Source organism: Rhodamnia argentea, chromosome 7 (genome assembly GCF_020921035.1).
Source record: "Rhodamnia argentea isolate NSW1041297 chromosome 7, ASM2092103v1, whole genome shotgun sequence".
Lineage (NCBI taxonomy): Eukaryota > Viridiplantae > Streptophyta > Magnoliopsida > Myrtales > Myrtaceae > Rhodamnia > Rhodamnia argentea.
Window position 1 is genome coordinate 4,104,965 of NC_063156.1, and position 19,896 is coordinate 4,124,860.

At 40.2% G+C, this 19,896-nt stretch overlaps 1 pseudogene; it reads left to right on the plus strand.

Annotated features, from left to right (window-relative positions):
* Window positions 1–13,963: 13,963 nt before the first annotated feature.
* Window positions 13,964–18,204, plus strand: LOC115726766 (annotated as a pseudogene).
* Window positions 18,205–19,896: the final 1,692 nt, after the last annotated feature.

A 19,896-nucleotide genomic window follows, 5' to 3' on the forward strand; every position in this document is an offset into this window, starting at 1 on the left:
CGCCGCTTCCTTCCTTAGTTCCTCCTACGGACAACTTTGGTAAAGCCTTGGAAGCTGCTCCCTATCGGACAATGCCGCTAGAAGATGTGATCATCACAAGCGTGAGCTCGAGCACGCCGCCCGTAGTCCCAATCCCTCAAGCCAGCCCTGTGGCCCCCGGATTGAATGGTGATACGGCCAAGCTATTGGCCCAAATGGAACAGAGGATCCGAGAGGTCGAGGGGACTCACAACATACCCCGGGTCGACCTGTCTGTCTTTTCAAAGATCATTGTGCCAGAAAAGTTCAAGATGCCCGACTTCGAAAAGTATGATGGGACTTCCAACCCGGTTCAGCATGTCCGAAGCTGTCACAAATGTCAGATTCATGGTAACAAGATTAATGTCCCTCCAAACGAGTTGCATCAGTTATCCGAACCATGGCCGTTTTCTATGTGGGGCATTGATGTTATCGGCCCTATCAACCCTAAAGTATCCAATGGCCATCGATTCATCTTGGTGGCGATTGACTATTTCTCCAAATGGATCGAAGCCGCATCCTATTTAGCGGTCACGGCACGAAATATCGTGAATTTTATCCGCCGGGATATCATTGCTCGATACGGTTCACCCGAAGCTATAATCACCGACAATGGCTCGAACTTAAACAACAAGCTAATGGACGAATTGTTCAAGATCAAGCATCCGAACTCTTCCCTATATCGTCCTCAGGTGAATGGAGCAAGAGAAGCCGCCAATAAGAACATCAAGAAAATCTTAGCGAAGACGGCTGAAAATTATCGCGATTGGCATGAGAGGTTGCCATTTGCACTTATGGCGTATCGGACCTCGATCCGGACATCTACCGGGGCAACCCCGTATTCTCTTGTATATGGAATGGAGGCTGTTCTACCAGTTGAAGTGGAAATTCCTTCCTTACGTATCTTGTCTCAAGCTATCTTGACGGAAGCTGAATGGATCCAAGCAGAGGGCGAGCCAATTGAATCTGATCGATGAAAAGAGACTTAAGGTTATATGTCATGGCCGGTGTTATCAGCAGAGGGTTGCTAATTCATTCAACAAAAAAGTTCGGCCTCGATATTTTCAGATCAATAACCTGGTCTTGCGAAAATTGTTGCCAATGGTCCCACTCCCGGAAGGGAAGTTCGCTCCAAACTATGGTGGTCCATATATAGTAAAGAAGGTGCTCCCTGGTGGTGCTTTAATTCTAGCCGAGATGGATGGTCGTGTCTTGACCAATCCAGTCAATTCTGATGCTGTAAAAAAATATTATACTTGATTTACTCTCATGTTTTCATAATCGAGTTATAATATTAAGACAGATTCGTGAGTTGTTCACATTCGGGCATTCGTTTGTTGAGAGATTATTTCAAATGGGGGTTTCTCGGCCCAATTGAATTGATCATCGGGAGCGTGAGATTTACATATCCACAAAGTAAAGGGGTTATCTTGCAAAAAAATATGACGACCAAGATAAAATCTGTCAACACATGGAAGAAGGAATAATGCGAAAGCGAAATGCAAATCAGTAAAAACTTGCATTTATTCCATCCATCGGGAAACCTTACAAACAGATCATCGGGGTGGGAACGTAAAGCCAAACCGAGCCCTAATGAGCATCACAAAGGAGTTTAACCGACTCTCCATACGGTTGATGCTCCGCCTACACCGATCGCTTCGAGAATCGAGATCCGCCAGCTTAAAGAGGAGGAGCTCACATTTCTCTTTAAGCTTGGCCACCCTGTCCTCGTGATACTCGGCAGCAGATTCCAAGTCATGGATCAGCATTCTCCCGCGGGCTATATCCAGGGTCGGATCGTCCAACCTTTCTTCCAGCCATGTGCATTGGAATTTCAAAACGATATCGAGCGGATCGCGCTCGAAGATGGTCCGGGACATGGCCAAACGTTCCACCAAGTTCCCCCTCTCACGAATCAGCAGCGAGACTTGTTCATTACCATAGTCAAGGGCCTTCTTATGATTGTCGGCTACAAGACCGGCCAACACCAAGCTGTCCGACCGATCCCGATAGCGAGCTCTCACAAGATGAGCCAAGGTAACATCTTGATGAGCAAGATGGTAAGCCTCCAGGAAGTTAGTGAAGAGGGTAGGGAAGATCCTATATTCCTTTTCTAACTCGGTACCTTGAATAGAAACGGTGTCCATATCCGTAAACATGAGACGGATTTCGGTTTCGACCTCCGGATGGTTGGCTATATAAGAGTAGCCCTGGCCTAAGAGATTATAAAGTTTCTCCCATTTGGCCAAAACTTCAGCCGAGAAGACGCGTGCAGGGAGGGAGGCCATTGTTGCTGAAGCTGCTAAAAAAGAGTGGATGCGAAAGAGTGCTTAGAAGGTTGGAGATGAAGATATGAAAGCGATAATCGTCTCGGCGTTAAATCCTAATTTAAAGGGCAGAAAAAGTTATAGCAATAATTATTGTGGGGGCCGAGTTAATTATCTGGGCAAAACTACAGACGTTTCGTCCGTGAATCACGGATCTACCATCTCGAGGCTCACCAATTCGAAAAGGTTGCGAAATGACTTAAAGGTCTCGCCATATTAAAAGAGGGACAAGCATACTGCAGAAAAGATTTGAGGGTCCCAAGATGTCAGAAGGAAATGAAGAAGACAGAGCGGGAAACATGAAATCTTGGGAGAAGCTTCGGCTTGGTGGTTTTCATCCACGTTAAAAGGGAGACTCTGGAACATGCATGTTTACTCGGAAGAATTTGGAGAGAGTAAGCATACAGCGGAGAGTAGAGTGAACAAAAGGAAGTAAGAAGTATTTCAATCCAACATGTTTGGAGGCTACCAGCACTTCTTGGAGGCAACCAACCTAGACATCCCCGAGAATGAACTGCTGAATTTCGAGGCCGGATCCAGCACAGAAGCCGTAAAACCCAACTCCCTTGGCGGTGAAGTTCAAGATCTCGATAACAGCAACAACAATAGCAGCAGCAGCAGCCGTAGTCAACCCCGTAAAAGAAAACATCAAATCAAAGAGCTCGAAGCTGCCTTCAAGGAGTGCCCTTACGTGAACGGGAAACGAAAAAATGAGTTGAGCCGGAAGCTAGGAATGGAGCCCTTGAAGGTCGGGTTTTGGTTTCAAAACAAGCGGGCCCGAGTGAAAGTTCAGAGTGAAAGTCATGAACTTGCGTCTCTAAAGGAAGAAAATGAAGAGCTTCGAGCAGAGATCAAGAGGTATAGGGATGCTCTTAACATCGCTATTTGCCATGTCTGCAGCAACCCCATCACCTTTAGTGGCATGTTCCTTGATGAGCCACATCTGAGCATTGAAAATGCTCATTTATCGATTCATCCTCCCGAGCAAGTTCTCGCACAATCGGATTTCGTTGGGGATACATCCCGGAAAGTCGGCCTTGCGGAAGCGGAACCAATGCCTTTCGAGGGAAGTGACATGCATCACTACAATTGGAGTTTCCACGATGTCACGGTCGGCCAATTCAACACCGATGAAACTCCGAATTTGTAGCCTACATGAAGCTTGAGTTTTTATTATGGGCTTTCAAAATATCACTCTTTTGAGCATTACTAGCTAGCCCTTATGAATTCTCAAGAGAAGTAGAGACATGCGTGAATGAATGTACTGTTTGTTACAAAGTCCCCATGTGAGACATTCTTCCTTTTACGCCTAGAAATAATCAAGGGGCAAAGAACAGTACTATCCGCAAATATCGTCATGCTTAAATGCGTGAATTCTTTGTCGATTTGGTGAACGCCGAAAGAAAAAGCATTAAAAGCCTTCACATAGGTAGATGCAAAAAGATTTGAGGAGGGAAATAAGCGCCTCGTTCGTAGGAGAAAGCGGAAAGATTTGAAGAGGGAAATAACCGCCTCGCTCGTAGGAGGGAGCGAAAAGATTTGAGGAGGGAAGTAATCGCCTCGTTTGTAGAGAAAGTGAAAAGATTTGAGGGCTCCTCCATATCGGAAAAGGAAGAAGATGATAGATGGAGTGAGAGATGAGAGTTATTACGAAACGGATCCAAGGCACTAAGACCGAAAAGGAGAGAAAAAGCTGTCCTCTTTCGTAGAGAAAGCGAAAAACCCGTCTCGCAAGACTAATAAAAAAAGAGAGAGGAAGTTTATAAAGAACTTGAAGTCTCCATACACCTAGCGACCTTGAGAATCCGTCACGAAAGGCCATCATCGCTTTTGTGATTTTCGGGCAATTTGTTTTTGCAAGTCCAAGAACATCTAAAGCTCATTCTCCGGTCGAAACAGCCATTTTTGATCTACATATGGAAGGTTTTAAAAGAAAAACACGTTCATTCCAGGCGGAAGTATGGGAACCTTCCTATCCCGAAGATCTGCGAGTCATGGTCATTGATGGCAACCCCGTTTCCCTCTCAATCCTCGTTGCTATGCTGAGAAGTTGCATGTACGGGGTTTTTGCTAATGCGAAAGCAACGGATGCCTTACAAGTGCTGAGGCAGTACAAATATGATTTTGACATCGTCGTCACAGCCATCGTAGGGATCGACATGGACGGTTTCGATCTCTTAAAGATCATTGATTCCGAGTTGGACATACAGGTCATCGTAGTATCAGCAAGTAATGATCGCCAGGTTCATAACGAGGGCCATATCGCATGGTGCTCGAGACGTCCTGCAGAGGCCGGTCTGCGTCCAAGTGCTCCAAAACATTTGGCAGCATGCTGTAAGGAAGCAATTACTTGTACAAAAAAACCACGACCAAGCCGACGACGACGATTTTGTCCAAAAGAAAAGGCCCCTTTGGTCCGCCAAGCTTCATTCTATATTCATTGAGGCGGTTCGACGCCTAGGAATCAATTCAAGACGACCACTAGCTGTACATAAAATGATGAATATAGACGGACTCACCATGCAAAGTGTCACAAATCACCTTCAAAGGGTTAGAGATAAGGCGAGGAAGCACGATGCAGCTTGGGACCAAGGCGACCGGACCGAGTTGGCTGGAAGATCAATTCCGGGAAAATCTACAGAGCAAAAGGTACCCGGCCACTTCCCAATCAAGAATACAGGTCATACCAACCTTCCGCTGGTGGTTCTAGTAGCGCACCGGTTGATCATCCCTACAAGTTCCCGAGCAACGACGGAGGCTCAAGCTTAAGGAGTCGATCGCTCACAAGCAATCTGCTACCGGTGTTAGCAAGTAACAATGCCCAATTCGAGTATCAATTGCTCGAAAAATCAGAAAATTACTTTGATGATGAGCTTGCTACCTTGATGAGCCTGTTTGGAAATGAAGGACCTCCAGAGCTGTGATCCGAAGCAAGTTACTATGGGTCTTCAAACAACGATTGTTGGTGTTTAGTCCAAGACAGAATCGGTTGATCGTTGAAGTGGCCAAGAAGAGAGGTGGAACCAATCTCGCATGAATACTCCTTTAATTCCATGTATAGTTCCCCTACGTGGGATATTTTTTTACTTTCTAACTGTCTAGAATTTGCCTAGAGTTAAAGGACGAATTTTCTCCTCTCTTGTCAAATGCGTAAGTTCCTTACTAAGCTAGGCCCGTAGCAAATCAATTTGTGGACGACGCCCCTGAACATCCGTAAAGAGAGATTCCGAATAGCCTTACTTGGGAGAATACGAGTAAAAGACCAAGCGGGCTCAAAGATGGGTAACTCCGTATCGTCCCAATTGGCTTTTAGTCGTTTCAAACTCTAATTTAATCTTATTTCATTCTCAACAGGGGATTGTCAACTGTTTTGAGGACAATATAGCAAAAAGCGAACCAACCATGGACGCCAACATCACCATAGCCTAGTGGTTGGGGGAATGACAGTGGTCCGAGGCGTCCCGGGTTCGATCCTGGGATTTGGCATCAATGTACAAAGATTAATAAAAACCTTTTTGCTTCGCGAGTTCAATGCCGATTGAAGCTCAGCCCAATGGTTACAAAATCGGAGATATAACATCCCGGACATACAATCTGATCCAGATGAGTTAATCTTTTCAATTCAAAGTTCACAAGAAATTCGTACAAGGGTAAAGCGGTATCGTTTCAACTCGTTTAGAACATGAGAACGTACATTGACGCTTTCCCTTTTGATTTTTACGGGGGTCACTTGCCTTTCCAGATAGGGAAGTATCCCTTCTCTTTAAAATTAATGAACCGAGAAATTTTTTGAAGCCTTTGACAATCTCATGTCTCGAAGTAGACAATAAAGTTTTGCAACTCATTTGCATGAGCAGGGGCAACTCACGATCCACGCCCCTAAAAATTTTCTTACGTGCTTGCACCAAGATAAAAAGTTGCTACATTTTATATGCTCAAAAACACTCATACATTGCATAGTTTGTGCATGACTGTTCCTCATGTTTAATTTACCAACTTTGAATAAGGAACATGAACTACATAAGATACATCGAATGTATGGAATGGGGCAGGGCAGGATGATGAAAGGCAATCCTTTCCCAAACACGTCCCATTTTTTCGGGAGAGTTGAACGGTGGCTAAGTTCCGCATTTCACAAGGTAAAAGGTTTTCTCGCAAAAGGTACGATAGCCGAAATGACAGAGGCATTCAGTTCTTTATCCCAAACACTACGGGTGATCCATTGATTACCCCTTTTGAGCGGTGATTTCATTTCTTTACCCCTGTCAAGAACCACCCCACATCGGGGTCCAGACGAGTTAATTCCAGCAGCAACACGAGGTAAATGGTTAGAAATTTTCTTGCTCGGACTAACATTAATCTTCGAGTGTTTCTTTGCATTTATACTCGAATTTTAATTCAAGTGCCTTAGGATGATGAAGAGCATTCATTTCTCTATCCTATACACTTCATTCTTTGCATAGCCCACTTGAGCCTGCAAATTCATTTCTTAAACCCTTGTTGGTGATCATTTGCTCATTCCAAAGACGAAGATAGCATTTTCCCAAGGATTAGAATTGGAGATGGTCGGGTCAACAGACAATTCCCGAATGGACTCATTTCTTGTATGCTAGATTTTTTATGTTTACATAATTTTTCTTTGTAAATGTTTATGTTTGTTGTAATTCCTGGTTCAAAATCATGGGATTGTAAAAAAAAGGAGAGGCAAACTCAGCTTAAAGGAGAAGGGCCCGCTCTCGAAAAAAAAAAAAAAAAAAAAAAAGTAAAATAAAGAGATGTCGAAGAGCTCTCAAAGAAAAAGGAAAAGAAATCTCTTCTCGAAAAAAAAAAAAAAGAAGAAAAAAAGAAAAATGAGAGTCGGGAGTAAGAAAAGCAAAGGCCGATCTCATACGAAAATTTCAAGCATAGGAAAAGCAAAGTGCCTACCAAAAGTAAGGCCAATGCACATTCATTTGTAAAGTACTTCTGAATTTTGAATGTACGTTTTTACCCGTTAAGTTGTAAATTCCATGTACATGTTTGCATTGTGTCTCTTGCAAATCCTTGAGACACTTGTTATGAAGAAGACTCCCCAAGAAATCGGTTGCAAAGTGCAATTTTCAGTAGAAATCTACCATCCCTCATTCAATGATGGTATTCTTTCTCAAGACATTTCCGGAAGACCAAGATCGGTGACTAGTCAACGATGATCACCAACGTCAAGCCCCTTCTCATTTAATTTCTGAGCCAAAACGAGCCTTTTCGTTCCTCGGTCCCCAATCCTAGCCTACGTTATAACCCTCCAAAGTCTCTTCGATTAGGGCACTTGAGTTAACGTAGAGTTAAATGATTTTAAGCATCACTCGAAGAAGTTCGAGCAAGATTATTTCTCTCTCATTTTTGCAGGATTCTTGACTTGTAAATCCGGAGCAAATGATGAAGAAATTCATTTCAGCAGACCTTGACTCAACCGGAGTCCCCTTTGTAAACCTTTGACCTAGCTCTCATTACGGTCCTAATCAAGACCTCCGGATCGACTCGGTCGTATCAATTGCGAGATTACTTGGATCCTTATCGAATGCGATGATGGAAAGATTGAGTGATTTCTCTTGAATCCTCGGAGACAGGATAAATAGCTTTTCTCGAGAGTGAGAGAAAGCCCTTTCGGACCGAAGTCCCCCATTCAGCTCACATTCGAGGTATTCGTAATGTGAGAACCTCCCCTAGACAAAATTGGTAATGCAAACTTGACAGAATGGTTATGCATGAACCATAGTATGAGTGATTGCATTATACTCATTGTTGAATATGTTTGTGTGTGTTACCTCCGACATTCTATGATAGGTAATACATTCCCGATGTTCGAGTTCCCTCCCAAGGTCTCGAAATTCTTCCAAGGATTATTGAATGAGCAAGTTTTGCTGGCAAATGCCTACCAGGTACGATACAGACAATCGCTTCGTTCCTTGATTAATCGTTTGGAGAACCCGGGTAAGTTTTCTGAACCCCTTTTCAAATTAACAACTCTTCTCATGATAGTTGTTATGATTCAATTCGTGCAATATGCCCCTTTTGTACTTATCGATTCCATTCGATGGTGCTCCTATCAAATATTGTTCAATTCGGGCAATATGCCTCTTCCGTCAAGTCGTGTAGACATATGCACCGGCGATCTTGACATCTTATCAAATCATAACGACGTAGCTCTTATGGTTTCAATCTCGGGACGTGAAGACATATGCACCGGCGATCTTGACATCTTATCAAATCATAACGACGTAGCTCTTATGGTTTCAATCTCGGGACGTGAAGACATATGCACCGGCGATCTTGACATCTCTTCAAATCATAACGACGTAACTCTTATGATTTCAGTATCGGATCACGAAGACGTATGCACTGGTGATCTTGACCTTTAGTCGGCTCATAATGACATAGCTCTTATGATTTTCGGCTCCTTTATCAAATCATGAAGACATAAGCACCCATATTTTTTTATCCAAACCAAATCATAACGACGTAGCTCTTATGATTTTGGTTCCCCTTTATCGAATCGTGAAGACATATGCACTGGCGATTTCGACATTTAATCAACTCACAACGACGTAGCTCTTGTGAACTTGATCCCACTTCTTTCGACTCACAACGACGTAGCTCTTGTGATCTCAAACGACACACATATCTTGCGCTGTCTTGCATTAGGGAGAAGTCTCTGATAACGGATAGGCCAAATACCTTAAAATCCTTGCATCCGCAAAAAGAAACTTGGAAATTAAGAGAACCATTAGCTTACGAGAAATTTGGTAAAACAGGTATTCTTGTATGCGATCCATGTGCATGTTTCTCTAACATGGAAAAGAGGAATTATGACACATGTTATTTACAGTCTTGCATATCATGCATCACTTCATTACATTAAAAAAAATGGGATTAAAACTCCCGCCAAAAATTTCATCCATAATTTGCACTGTCAAAATTTAGGATTCAATTTTGTCTTTGAGCGGAACCTCTACGAGCCTCCACTCAAAGAGGGGCAGCTGTTGACGCCTAAATTTTGATTAATCTATTTTTTGCATAAAAATTATAAAAAATCATCTCACATATTTATTTTTAGCGTACATTGCATTGGCATATAATCGGGCAAGCAGAACACTTAATTTAGCATGCGTCTAGACTAGGCACGGGATGGAAAAATACACCGAGAAGATTTGAAACTTCAAGGACTGTATTGCAAATACTTAAAATTTCGGGGACCGTATTGCAAATACTTGGAACTTCGGGGGACCGTATTGCAAATACCAAAAGAAGATGAAGAAGGGAAGATGATGAAGGGAAGATAATGAAAAGAAGATGAAGAAGGGAAGATGATGAAGGGAAGATAATGAAGGGAAGATGAAAATGGAAGGTGAAGAAATGAAGATGAAGAAGGGAAGATGAAAATGGAAGGTGAAGAAATGAAGATGAAGAAGAGAAGATGAAGATGGAAGGTGAAGAAATGAAGGTGAAGAATGAAGGATGAAGAACTTTGCCTATAAAAGAGAGAGCTCTTGAGAAGAGTTTTAGAAGGGGGAAGTGGAAGAGAATTGAGAGAGAGAGTAGAAGAGAATTGAGAGAGTTTTTTTAGGAAGAGTGGAAGAGAATTGAGAGAGTTTTGAGAGAGTTTTTGAGAGGAATTTTTAGAGAGGAAAAAGAGAGTTCTTGAGAAAAATCAGAAGAGAAAATTCGAGAGTGAAGAAAAGTGTTTTAGTCGAGCATCATCTTCGACGAGTCCCGACACATATTTCGCCCCTCGCAACCCAACAACGCCATTGCTTGCCATTTTCGACGACAGCCGCGTTCTTCCAGCTCCGAGATCTTGAAGGGAACTATAACGTGTATGTGAGTAAGATTTTGTGTAATAGAAGGTAATCCTTTCCATCTCGATCTTCAAAAATGTAATCGTTTGGTGTGAACATTCGTTTGTTTATTTTAGACATGCCACGTGTTCCAAATTTTAGCATTATTACATGTTAATTTATTTCTGTAAATACTCGTGATTGGCTGCGTTTTCTTTCTTTCTAAATCACCCATGGTGTATATCGTACAAAGTTCAATGTTTTACATCCCCATAAAAAAGAAGAAAAAACAAAAAAAAATTGCATCTTTGAATTTCAAGTAAAATCCATCAAAATTGCCAAATCAAATATTTTTCATGAAAATGGTACCGAAAGGGCGTTAGAGAAATCCGACGTAACCAAATCCCCGAATTCAAAATCTCCGGTCCGCGGAAATAAGATAGCTTTCTCCCGCTATTTTATTTAGGTTTCTAATCAACCTACCGAAAATGATTAGTGGCGACTCCAAATTCAAAACACATTGCATGTTAATTATTTGAACCTTAAGTTGCGATTTGGTATGGACTTGGGAGAGTCCGAGTTAGGTTAATTAATTAACCTGATAATCCATTAGCCCGAAAATTTAACTCGCTTTTTTTTTCTAGGTCGCGACATTGGGTACACGCAACCAGCCACATAATTCTTTTGGTAAACAAATTGCCTCAAATTAGCACATAACATATCATCCTAACTACGCAAACGGATCCAATATACTAAATTCATGTACAGTTGATCTTCGATTAAGAAAAATACAATGTGCAAATATTAAAGATCGACACTCATAGAAATCTAGAATCTAACAATGAGAAAAAGGGGGAAGATGCATTTGAAGTGATGATTGTTGATGAGTCTTGTTTAAGAGTTCATGGTCTTTAGCTTTGTAACAGAGCAAGCTTAGTGGTAAATGATCTATCATATTCCAGGTTTGGGATTTGCCAGTTAGGATAAGCTCAAAAGCATCTCAAGTCCTGGTAGAGTTTGAATATTCATACTTACCAATTAAATTGCCTAAGAAATATCAAGGAAATATGAGCATTTATTAATTAGTAGTGTTTAGGTTTGGATTTCGGGTTTCATAACAAATAAAACCTTAAATACATCTCTAAATTGTACAGGATTTTTAGCATTTGACCCTAAATCTATCCCATTTCCCAAATACAAATTGGGCATCTCATCATACTTGTCTGATTCTATCCCCTACAATCACTAACTTTTTAAATTTTAGGGATCATATTGAAATAAAATAAAAATTCAAGAGCCACATTGAACATTGAATCAAAGTTTAGGAACCAGTCATTCCAGTATCCCTTAACTTTCATTTTCATTTGATTATAATCTCTAACTTTCATTCTGCATTACTAATCTTGTGCATAGTCGTAATCCAAACTACATTTTAGTATATCTTAGATTATTTAAAAGACGTTTCCTTTTTTTCAAAGTTGAACGGTATGACGGAGGTGTAGCAACCAAATAGTTTCCGCATTCTTACCTTCATATTTACCAAAGCTAGCTCCAAAAATGACTAATTGATTCTCTAAGCCTCTTTGCTTGTATGGTAGGCAACCGTGATCAGGTTGAAGCAAAGAATAGAATCATTTAAAATGACTCGAAGCAAGAAAGGAACTATGTACGAGGATTTATTCAACGACAAGTTTAGCTTTTCAATGTAATATAAATTGGCTGATTTGCTTTGGTTCATTCGGGGGATAAACGAGTTGACTGCCTTCGACATCGCCTCTAGATCTTGGAGAAGGTCGCTTTAGTATTGGAAGGTATGTCTTCTCCAAATTGGTTACTCTTTCCTTTCCCTTTTCTTTTGCTAATTGTATGATATTCCCTTTTTCTTTTTCTAACTGTCTTCAATCTTGATGCTCGATCACACTCTCTTTGATGTATTATTTATTAGTTGGGTTCACTCTAATTATTAGTATATCAATAACATATTTCTTGCTTCCCACTTGGGAAAATTGTCTAAAAAATTTTAAACCGATTGCAATTTTGCCAATTCAATTATAAATATTTTCACATTTTGTCAATTAACTCCATCTGGCTAATCTTGGCCAGAAATCGCTGATATGGACGTCGTCCTTTTTATGTGGCACGATCAACACCGACATAGACAAGATTCAGTATTATTTATATATTTTAAGAATGATTTTTTCTTTTTTCCCCTTTTTCTTATTTTCTTCTTTGTTTTACTTTACTCTTTTTTCCCCCTTTTCTTCCTTCTTCCCTTCATCGATCATCGACAAGGCCGGTGGCGGCCGACGGAGATCGTCGGCCTTAGCCGAGGACCGGCGTTGAGCAAGGGTCACCCTTGCTCGCCAGCCAGCCAGCCCCCCCCCGGCCCAAGGCAAGGACGACCCTTGCAACAGGCCGATGAGGGTTGCCGTTGCTTGAGGCTAGCAACTTCGCCGGCCATCCCTGGGCTCATTGATGGTCGGCGAAGGGTAGAAGGGAAGAAAAAAAAAGCTTGTAAAAAATATTGAATCAGCATCGGTCGTGCCACGTAGGACGGTCGGCGTCCACATCATTGGTTTCCTATAAAATTGGCCAAATAGACTCGATTGGCAAAATATGAAAATATTTAGGACTTAATTGGCCAAATGATTTAAGACTGAATTAAAAAGGCTGTAATAAATTCAGGCCTTTTTAAATAAATTTCCCTTCCTACTGCAGTAGGACTACCATTCTTTCTCAAGTTAGATCCAAGCATCCCTTTCTTTTCACTCCTTTTTGCTTCCGCCCCCGACTTGGTGGCAATATTAGTGACCACGACAACTTTCTCTGCCGGTTTCGTCATTACTGGATTCGAATCTGAAGCCGCAAACGACACCCAATAGGAATCCCTACCATGTGGTTTTGAATTAGGAAAGTCTTCATTGGACTTTTGTTGACTTGGATTTCTAGCTTGAGTCTACTAAAAGAGGGTTTCTTATTTTGGATGGCCTCCGTAATAAACTAAAGGCCGTTATGTAAATGTTGTAATTATGAATGGTTGGGTGTTGAAATTCCATTACCATAATTACAACTTCTTCTTTTTTTTCACTAAGATCATATTCTCGTTATTTGTCCAATTCTAAAGACATTTGTTAGGCCCGAATAAGCAATTAAGAGGGAGGTGATGGCTTTGCAAGAAAAGACATACTAATCTTGTAGAATCAATCCCGTTAAAAATTTGTGCTTCTGCTTCAAAGTAAATTAGCTTTTATAAACTATGGAAATTAAAAAGTTTAGAGAAATCACAAACGAGATTTATAAAGATTCGTTTTAAGTATGCCTATTCCTCTATCCAAGTTGAATTCCTTTAGTTACAACAAAAGTACATATATTACCTTGTTAGAAATATAGAACTTGCTGAACACTCAGATTGGGCCTAAGTACACTATAAGTGTAAAAACTTATGTGCGGTGCTCACTTTAGTATTAAGACTTTCAAAACAATAACTTAAGAGCTAATTTTTTTTTTTTTTGAAAATCGCTCATTTCAGTGACAACTCCTATTTGAGCTAACGTGACTCACCGAAAATCTAACGTAGCCTATTTTTTTTTTATTAATATTTGAATTGACGTGGCTCGCCGGAGTTGACACCGAAATGGGCTTTTTTTAATATTTGGTAGTTAAGTGATCGTATTGAAATTTTAGGCACTGAAGTGATCGTTTTTCAAAAAAATTTGATACTTAAGTGATCATTTTGAAAGTTTTGGCACTAAAGTGAGCACCATACATAAATTTTGATACTTATGGTGTACTTAAGCGTCGGATTGTTACATATTTTTGATAAAATTATTTTCAATTTTCTATTCTGATGCTATACAAAATTTTGTAGGACGAAATATCAATTATTAAATTCAAATAAAAATGCATTATTGAATATTTAAATGATACTGTCTCCTTACACAATCCTTGTTTCCTCGCAGTTATTACATTACTTGCATAGGTTAGCCTCGATGGATGTAAAGCTATCTATAGGGGAGGAGGACGTTCGCATGAGCAACCCGATCAAGGAGGACGCCGAGAAGGATGAAATGGATTCTTTGAAAGAAGATATCTGGAGGAGCCGAAAGGAGAGAATGAATAATGCTCTGGTGGCTGCAAGAATCGCCGCACGACAACAACCAGAAACTTTGTACGCAGTTGCGAGCAGCCTGGCGGATGTTATCAAAGGCGCCGATGTGGAAGAGTTCATTTCTGCGATTGAAAGGCTAGCTGATCAAACAGATCCGTCTGCCGCTCTCAATTTCCAGGGCCTGTCGAGGGGTTCACTACTCCACATTGCAGCCGGGACGGGCAAGGATGACATCCTAACGCTCCTAGCTGATTGTGCAGGTGACCACCTCGTAGTCGCCCAAAATGATTGGGGAGATACCCCCCTCCAGATGGCCGCCAAGGTCGGGGGACCTAGGGCTGCCGCGATGTTGATTCGTCGGGCAAGAGACGTCCCCAACGTGGAGGACAAGAACCTGATCCTGAGGATGAAAAACAAACATGGAAACACCGCTTTGCATGAGGCCGTGCTTAATAGTCACGCCGACATGGTGCGCTTTTTGTTGAGGGAAGATTTGGAGCTTGTGTATTTGATGAACGCGGAACAGAAATCTCCCCTGTTCCTTGCCACTGACACCGAGAACCCCACGATAACCGAGGTTTTATTTTCGCTCTCGCTTGAACCATCCAAGATACAAGGCTTGCCGCCCGTTCACGGTGCCGTTATGCATGATAACTATGGTACGTACCTAAATATGCTTATGGGTAATATCTATGTCTAGATGTGCAACAACATTTTGTGCTTACTCATAACCCCATTACATATTTCACATAAAATTCCCGATCCAGCCTGCTTATTAAAGTATTTGGATAATCATCGGGTATTCGTAAACAGCCATGTAATTCTTTTGGTAAACAAATTAACTCAAATTAGCACATAAAATATCATCTTAAATACACAAACAGAACCGATATTCTAAACAATGACAAAAGGGGAAAGATTTATTTGAAGTGATGAATCTTGAGCAAACTTAGTGGTAAATGATTTATCATTTTCCAGATTTTGGATTTACCTCTTAGGTTAAGCTCAAAACCATCTCAAGTCCAGGTAGAATTAAAATGTTCATACTTACTAATTAAATTACCTAATAAATATCTAGAAAATATGAGCATTTAATCACTAATACTGATTAGGTTTGGATATCGGATTCCGTAACTAAATAACACCTTAAATACATCCGTAACTTTATAGGATTTTTAGCATTTGACCCCAAATCTATCCCACTTCCCTCATACAAATGGGGCATCTCATCATATGCTTGCCTGCTTCTATCCCCTACAACCACATTGTTAATTAGAAAGCTCCAATTTCTTTCCATTTCTCCTTACATTAATTAAACAAAAACAAGACAAAAAAATGCTTACCTTTGCCACTTGGTCCGTGAAATAATTTACTTGGGGAATTTTCCCATATTAATTTATGTAGTTTGTTAATTTAGACGTAGCATGATATAAGAGTCACCAAACAAGTCAAATTGACTGTTGCAAGAATTTTGGTTGATTTTTTCTTTCTCCATGCATCAGTCGTTCGACTGAAAAAAAAAGAAAAAAAAAGGGTTCTTTTCATTACTGGGATAATGACATAAATGATTCCTAAACTCTTTTCAATATTTAATATGGTCCTAGAATTTTTTTTTGTTCACTAGATTTTCAAAATAGATTCAAATTAGTTTTTCCGATGAAAATTTTGACACTATTAGCTGGTGTGACAATAACTTCTATTAACTTGTCGTTATTAGGTTTGCCTTGCTGGCATTATATACATATTGGGAATCCACATCATTATTTTGGCTCAATAAATTCTAAGTGGTACTTTACGTCAAAAAACGCACGTGGCATAGTGACACGCTTAAAGAAAGGATTACATTAAGCAACTTTTTTTTTTTTTCAAATTTTAGGAATCGTATTGGAAAAAAAAAAGTTAAGAGCCACATTGAACATTGAATCAAAGTTTAGTAATCACTCATTTTGATATCCCTTAACTTTCATTTTCATGTGAATGTAGTCTCTAACTTTCATTCTCTATCATTATTCTAGCGCGTAGTCACAATTCGGACCATATTTTAGTAACTCTTAGATTATTTAAATGATGTTTCCATTTTCTTTTCCCGTACAGTATATTTGCCGACTCTATAAATACTTCATGAAATGGAAATGCCATGTAAATTGCCATTTAATTTAGTAAGAATTTTAAAGTAAAATCTCAGCACACGGCGATATCACTAACTAGTTCCGGCATTGCAATCTATTCCAACATCAGCGACTATCCATCCTAGTAGTGAATTGTTACATCGAAAAAATTTATGCGGATGTGGTCCTAACTTGGAGCGCCTGATCCCAGATTTAGTCCACAAGATACTCAAAACGAACATGAAGCTATTTGCAATGACCGACTCCAGAAGCGGTAATATATTCCATTTGGCTGCTTCCGTCAAGCAGCGCCGAATATTCGATCTCTTACAACCAGAAACTGAATATTTAGCCCGAGAATGGGACATGAATGGGGGATCTTCCCATTCATATCGCGGGCAAGATGGGTCATGTTGATCTAGTCGAGACGCTACATCCGGCATCATATATGCTAAACAAGCAAGGACAAACCGTTCTTCACATCGCATCAAAATATGGGAGAGCCTCGGCAGTGAGACGTATACTCAGACATCCAGATCTGGGGAAGCTGATAAATGATAGAGATCATGATGGAAACACAGCTTTGCACTTGGCCGCGATGCATTTTCAACCTGCTGCTTTGATCCCTCTTGTGCTGGATGAAAGAATTAAACCACTCCTTCAGAACCACGAATGCTTGACTGCTCTTCATATTACTCTACGTCGCATCAGCAAAGAGTTTCCTCCATTACGCGAGGTAGATAACATGAACAATCACTAATTTATATTTATCAACTTACTTGAAATATCATAGACTAATAATACATTTGTTAAGCATATCTTGTATGCGAATCATTAATCATTAGAAGTAGAAGTTTCCCTTTTGAACGAGTACTCCGGAGTTCATTCCCCTTATCGTTATGGTAACTTTTTATGTGCTTCCTATCTCAGATAATGACATGCCATGTGCTGGTAGCTGCATCAGCTGTAAGCGAAGACTCATACATACGTCGGCCGACAGCTCGAGATAAACTGTTTTTAATAGCATTGTCGCGCGAAGATATACTAAAGATGGGCCTGTGGAAGGATGTGATCAATACCCGTCTGGTGGTGGCAGCACTTGTGACTACTGTGACTTTCGCAGCAGGTTTTGCAGTTCCTGGAGGATTTGATAACTCGGACTCGGCCTCCAAAGATGGTGGAGGAATGGCTGTGATGCTGGACAAGAGAATGTTCCAGGTATTCACCATTTGCAACACCATCGCGATGTTCTCCTCGATGAGTGCAGTCATCATCCTCTCATTTGCGCAGCAAAGTGACATCACAGTTGCGATAACTGGTGCCGAATACGGAGTATTTCTGATGATGATTTCACTCCCGGCGATGTCTGCCGCTTTCTTAACTGGGGTCACGTTAACAGTTGGCAAACTCCCTTGGCTTGCTAACACCCTATTTTTTGTGGGACTCATTTTCCTCCTCATCATCTCGGTTTTTATGTCGATGCCTTACCTTGTGCTCTTTTCGAGCCACCGTCGTCCTATCCTTCGTCTGAAATGCTGGCTTATTCTAGTTTACATTTATTTTTGGAGAATTCCAACGTACATTTTGGATGAACCGGAGAAGGATGGAACGGCAACCGGGACCTCCGCTAGTCGGCCTTCGGATGGCGCTGGTGAACTAATGACTCGGCCAGAGCGAAATGTGCGGGACTCGCCACCTCCTCCCGATCATTAGTTTCAACTGATTAATATCTACGATTTGCAGATATAGATGTATAATTGCCTCGGTGGGCTTGGGTCATTCTACCGTTGCTTTTCAATTGCATTAGCTCAAATGGTTGTTGTTCAAGTATTGGAATTAAACCGCCATTGTCTTCCTTCAATAGTTTAAATAATTATAACAGTTGATGTAGACTATCAAATGTTTTGAAATAATGAAATTTTCCTTTCTGCAGTAGATAGACTTGAACAAGACGAGGTATTAGTTCCCCTATCTAATTAAAACGTTATGAGGGGAAATGTGCTATTATCAAAACTTTCGATGTTAAAATTCAACTACAATTATACAAGTATACTTTTTTGGTAAAGGATTATACAAGTATATTTATTGTTTATAAATTGACTAAATGGATCAATTAACTTGTTCGGAGTGAAAATGGCGTGACATTTTAGGATCATACAAATGTTTTCCTTGCTATCATATTCAACCTCCAAATTCCAATACATCGATGAACATATGTCTTTTGCCTCTTCGATGGATATAATTTATCGTGCAATCGCTGAATCAAGATCTAGCATTATTATGATATTTCACGTGCATGAATGTGGTTTTTTAGTATAATAGATCAAATCAACATACTACGTCAACTTAGATACACAACTTTTGATCGTTCGTTGTTCCTTCGCTTAAAGGTCATATGTATAATGACACTCAGTACATGAGACCCCAAAGTTCACTCAAAAAAGGTGCCACGAGTCAGATTCTAGAAGAACTTTCGGGAGTATAACAGGTTGGAACCATTCAAATGATGCTCTCTTTAATGTTATCCACATTGCTAAAGTTGCGTTGAACGAATGAATTGGGCCACAACTGAAATTTCCTAGAGCATCTGTTGATAAGATAGTCTCAAGAATTTGTCATCAAATAAAACACCCAGCCAGAAATGGAATTGATTTCGACAATTGTTTCGAAGGAAGAGGTGAAAAGGCTTGCTCGAGAGCTAATTGTGAAATGCAGGAAGTTCAAACTTGGGGATAGACAATTTTGGGGCTGATAATAAAAACTAGAAAAAGTATACGACCATGTCCAGCGCACGTGCACGCAACCATGGTCTATGTCTCAGCCTCTCAGGTCTCTCTCTACTCTTCTTTAGAATGATAAATCAGACTTTCATTCTTTAATTTCCACATTCCATCTCCACATTAATCCCATCTTCCTCGCTGACGTGAAGTCATCAACATTCAATTTGATCCCTTAAAAAAGAAAAAAAAGAAATCAACGATTTTCGCATGAATAGGAAGCATGTACACTCAGAAGGCCTTTTGAGCATAATAGATGTCATGTGAGGTTGACCTTAGTTAATAATATCTTTGTGTTGGCTATGTGCATTATGTGCGAGTAAAATGTAATTCTGCGATACAGTTTTGTTAATTCACCTCTTTGATCTTATAGTAATGTTAACATTGCCCTCAAAAAATAGAAACATGACAACCTCCTTGATTAATTGACTAATGACAAGGGTCGTCGGAAAAGACGGCATCTAGGTTAACAATTTGTGAAGGAGGATATCAACTTAATTATGTGGTAGAATCTTTTCAACATCTCACAATCAGCTCTCAAGCAAGCTTTTTCACCTTTTTTTTTTTTTTTTGGTTGTTGTCAAGAGAGATAGACAGGTCCATTTATCTGAAGGAAAACAGTTTAGAAAAATGATTTTTTGATGTTCGATATATATATATATATATATATATATATATATATATATATATATATATATATATATATATATATATTTAGACAGAATGTTCGGTGTTTAAACGATG